The sequence below is a fragment of the Schistocerca piceifrons genome, unplaced genomic scaffold, assembly GCF_021461385.2.
Source record: "Schistocerca piceifrons isolate TAMUIC-IGC-003096 unplaced genomic scaffold, iqSchPice1.1 HiC_scaffold_654, whole genome shotgun sequence".
Taxonomy (NCBI): domain Eukaryota; kingdom Metazoa; phylum Arthropoda; class Insecta; order Orthoptera; family Acrididae; genus Schistocerca; species Schistocerca piceifrons.
In genome coordinates this window covers 77501-82500 of record NW_025728899.1, presented here as the reverse complement: position 1 = coordinate 82500, position 5000 = coordinate 77501, and the positions used below count along the sequence as shown (strand labels likewise).

The following is a 5000-nucleotide window of genomic DNA, read 5'->3' as shown; positions in this document are numbered from 1 at the left end:
CGACGCCACCCACAAAGCCTGCAGCCTCTGTCGACCATAGCACCCAATCTCCAGTGGCTCTGCCGCACGAAGCCGTGGACCGGCAATGACTCCACCCGCACCCGTTCGTGCACCACCCCAACCGCCAAACGCGCACCTCCAGCGGATGAACGGCGGACGTTTCCCGCACTCGTAAAGTGCAATCCACCCCTATAACGTGCGTTTCATGAAGAGTTATTGCCAATATGCGACATTCCCGCTGTCCCTATACATGAGCCGCGACCTGTACCACTTACGAGCGAGAGACGCGATCGCGTTGCTCACTGTACGGCGTCCGATACCGAGCCATCAGCATGTCGGTCCCCATGCGCGTTGCACTCGCACTCGCAGTCGCAAAAACGTGGGGCAAATATATTACGCGGAAGAGTTATAACAGACCGAGCCCCACTGCATGAGGGGAGTCTTTGTCACTAATGTACACAGATGGAACATTTTGGACTGGAACCAGATTACCCGTACACACGGCGCTGATTAGTAATCAATGCAGAGCCATCAAACTACAGAATATATATACAACTGTCCGTATACATGCTGAAAGAGTCTGCCCACAATGGGAACCACACGTCAGCCAGCCACTCTGATCACGCACCACTCTCTGCTTCTAACGGGCGCACATACAATATGTAAGCACCAGCATGGAACAACATCCAGTGCATCCTCTCCGCCACATTACACAATCCACACTATCACAACCAGACCAGGAGGTCCATGCGGAAAATACAATATCCCACCCTTTCGACATCCACCATTGCGCAGATCAGGCACCAACACCCACACATGTCCTATACAACGGTGCACCCAACATCACAATAGTACCTCCTGTCACAGCGCACAAACAATGACATGAGTCAAAGACACAGGTCTGACACAAGCATAGAATTGGAGCGCCGCCTCTAATAAGCCAAAGGTGCATCCTGACGTGACAAATCTGATCATGTCACAAGCATTCACTTACTATAATCACTATCAACGAACCTGCCGCCCCCGCCCCCCCCTACACCTTTCCTTACAACAACGTGTAACCTAACCTAACCTAACCTATGTTGTACCTTAACCTAACCTATGTTGTACCTTAACCTAACCTATGTTGTACCTTAACCTAACCTATGTTGTACCTTAACCTAACCTATGTTGTACCTTAACCTAACCTATGTTGTACCTTAACCTAACCTATGTTGTGCCTTAACCTAACCTATGTTGTGCCTTAACCTAACCTATGTTGTGCCTTAACCTAACCTATGTTGTGCCTTAACCTAACCTATGTTGTGCCTTAACCTAACCTATGTTGTGCCTTAACCTAACCTATGTTGTGCCTTAACCTAACCTATGTTGTGCCTTAACCTAACCTATGTTGTGCCTTAACCTAACCCATGTTGTGCCTTAACCTAACCCATGTTGTGCCTTAACCTAACCCATGTTGTGCCTTAACCTAACCCATGTTGTGCCTTAACCTAACCCATGTTGTGCCTTAACCTAACCCATGTTGTGCCTTAACCTAACCCATGTTGTGCCTTAACCTAACCCATGTTGTGCCTTAACCTAACCCATGTTGTGCCTTAACCTAACCCATGTTGTGCCTTAACCTAACCCATGTTGTGCCTTAACCTAACCCATGTTGTGCCTTAACCTAACCCATGTTGTGCCTTAACCTAACCCATGTTGTGCCTTAACCTAACCCATGTTGTGCCTTAACCTAACCCATGTTGTGCCTTAACCTAACCCATGTTGTGCCTTAACCTAACCCATGTTGTGCCTTAACCTAACCCATGTTGTGCCTTAACCTAACCCATGTTGTGCCTTAACCTAACCCATGTTGTGCCTTAACCTAACCCATGTTGTGCCTTAACCTAACCCATGTTGTGCCTTAACCTAACCCATGTTGTGCCTTAACCTAACCCATGTTGTGCCTTAACCTAACCCATGTTGTGCCTTAACCTAACCCATGTTGTGCCTTAACCTAACCCATGTTGTGCCTTAACCTAACCCATGTTGTGCCTTAACCTAACCCATGTTGTGCCTTAACCTAACCCATGTTGTGCCTTAACCTAACCCATGTTGTGCCTTAACCTAACCCATGTTGTGCCTTAACCTAACCCATGTTGTGCCTTAACCTAACCCATGTTGTGCCTTAACCTAACCCATGTTGTGCCTTAACCTAACCCATGTCGTGCCTTAACCTAACCCACGTCGTGCCTTAACCTAACCCACGTTGTCGCCTAACGTAACCCACGTTGTCGCCTAAACCTGCTCTGTAATTGTTATACGACTCGTTCAATTAGTGTAGTGTTGCCCACCCGCAACCCTCGCAATATAGTTCGCTACTCGCACTCCCCGCTCCCCTGTGTATCGCTTCATGTTAAACACCTTGCAAGTCTTGCTCACTTTCCACATGCTCCTGCTGTACACTGTAATGTGGATGGCAGCAGGACGTACATGCCGCCCCTCCCCACGTCCCCACCTTGCCCCCTGCCTTCGCAAGCTGGTTGGTGAGAACTTTGCATGTTCAATGCCCTCCGCATGCGACGTACTCAGGCTACGTTGTGGTGCGGCCTGTGTCAACTGTCCGCTAATGTCGTACGCGTAAACCACAATCTGTACTGCACATTCGTCCTTATGTACTGAATGATACATCGTGGCACATGTGTGACCGTACAACGACTGCGCCCAAAAACGGCGGACCATACAGTGCAAATATTGTGCACGCAGCTACGTGTCGTCTCCCTATGAGAGCTGGATTGCAGTGTGGTACGCCATAGAGACGTGTGGGAGGAACGGACGCCGTGGATGGCGATCAGCATGAGCTGTCTGTTGATGTATTCGGACCTAGTCGTCTCTCCTCACACACCGTGATGGCATGGTGCACCGCGTTCCATATCTGCGACATGCTACAGAGGCCGGTTGACAGTCGTTCGAGCAATGGACATCGCATACGTACGGGGGCCACCTTCCACGTATTGTCTAGGCGTGCACATTTTGTTGCGTGTATGTGGGCAGACGTAGTGTGGCGTGACACCTGACACAGGCATGCAATAATCGTGGAAGTTGCAAATGGCGATGGACGCCTGCGTTTTCTGGTGAAGTTACGCAAATGAACAAATGGTAACCTGTTGTGGTGCGGTTGTTCTCGCTAGGGGTGAATCGGTGATGGCGACGATAGGTTGAGGTACTAACCGGTTGTTCCAGCGATACCCACCATGCCGACGAAACTGAACGGCATCTGGGTGTGAAGCGATACGCGGCGGTGGCTGGGTGGGACCGTCCCCGGCCGGTGAGGGGGCGCCTCCCGGCGTGCTGGCCGCGCGGTGCGTGGGCGCACGCGCTACAGCCGGCTGGTGGGGGCGGCCAGTGGCAGGCGCGCCGGCCGACGGACGCGGCAGGCGTCGCAGCTGCGCGCCGGCGCACCCTGCGCGCGGCGCCGTGCGGCCAAAGTAGGTCCTCGCGGGCCCGGTGCGAAGCGCGGTGGACATCTTCAGTGTGCTGGTCCGATTGAGGACTGTGTGCGTTGAGGATGCGCTGCCGCCCGGCGCTCGGCGCCGCGACGCCGTCTGCTGCTCGGTCGCCCCAGCGGTTCTCGCTGGTGGTTTGTATCGCAGCTGTGCGGATGTGTTGGCGCGTGCGCTGTGCTGGGAGAGTTCGCTTCGGCACCCAAGTGGGGCTTTTGTCCTTCTGTGGCGCTGGCGTTGGAGCTGCCGGTCACCGTAGGTGGCGCGTGTTGTCTCCCGCCGGCAATGCCACGACAGCACGCTCCCGGGCCTCTGTCGGCAGCGGCAAGCTCAGTTGGGAGCACGGGTGGTCGCACCGAAAGCGTCTACTCGCCTAACTCCGGGCGATTGCGCCTCTCTCGAACCCGACCAAGTACTTGGGACGGCGCTGCGCGCCGCCGGGACCTGAGAGGGTTTCGAGGTGTATTGTGCAGGGGAGCTCAGCCTCCTCCTGTTTGCAGAATGATTGAGCGGACGCTTGCGTGTTCGCGCGGGCCCCCGGGACACACTCCCGGGCGGCCGGCTGCTCAGCTCTAGTTGACGCAGCTCCCTGGTTGATCCTGCCAGTAGTCATATGCTTGTCTCAAAGATTAAGCCATGCATGTCTCAGTACAAGCCGCATTAAGGTGAAACCGCGAATGGCTCATTAAATCAGTTATGGTTCCTTAGATCGTACCCACGTTACTTGGATAACTGTGGTAATTCTAGAGCTAATACATGCAAACAGAGTCCCGACCAGAGATGGAAGGGACGCTTTTATTAGATCAAAACCAATCGGTCGGCTCGTCCGGTCCGTTTGCCTTGGTGACTCTGAATAACTTTGGGCTGATCGCACGGTCCTCGTACCGGCGACGCATCTTTCAAATGTCTGCCTTATCAACTGTCGATGGTAGGTTCTGCGCCTACCATGGTTGTAACGGGTAACGGGGAATCAGGGTTCGATTCCGGAGAGGGAGCCTGAGAAACGGCTACCACATCCAAGGAAGGCAGCAGGCGCGCAAATTACCCACTCCCGGCACGGGGAGGTAGTGACGAAAAATAACGATACGGGACTCATCCGAGGCCCCGTAATCGGAATGAGTACACTTTAAATCCTTTAACGAGTATCTATTGGAGGGCAAGTCTGGTGCCAGCAGCCGCGGTAATTCCAGCTCCAATAGCGTATATTAAAGTTGTTGCGGTTAAAAAGCTCGTAGTTGGATTTGTGTCCCACGCTGTTGGTTCACCGCCCGTCGGTGTTTAACTGGCATGTATCGTGGGACGTCCTGCCGGTGGGGCGAGCCGAAGGCGTGCGACCGCCCCGTGCGTGCTCGTGCGTCCCGAGGCGGACCCCGTTGAAATCCTACCAGGGTGCTCTTTATTGAGTGTCTCGGTGGGCCGGCACGTTTACTTTGAACAAATTAGAGTGCTTAAAGCAGGCAAGCCCGCCTGAATACTGTGTGCATGGAATAATGGAATAGGACCTCGGTTCTATTTTGT

The 5000-nt window shown here is 53.3% G+C and overlaps 1 non-coding gene across 1 annotated transcript in view; it reads left to right on the top strand.

Moving 5' to 3' along the window:
• Nucleotides 1-4068: 4068 nt before the first annotated feature.
• The window catches only part of LOC124765310, a 1909-nt gene continuing 977 nt past the window's right edge, over nucleotides 4069-5000 (top strand). Inside the window, exon 1 of the ribosomal RNA XR_007012869.1 lies at nucleotides 4069-5000. This exon is cut by the window's right edge and continues 977 nt beyond it. This is a non-coding gene — a ribosomal RNA (small subunit ribosomal RNA).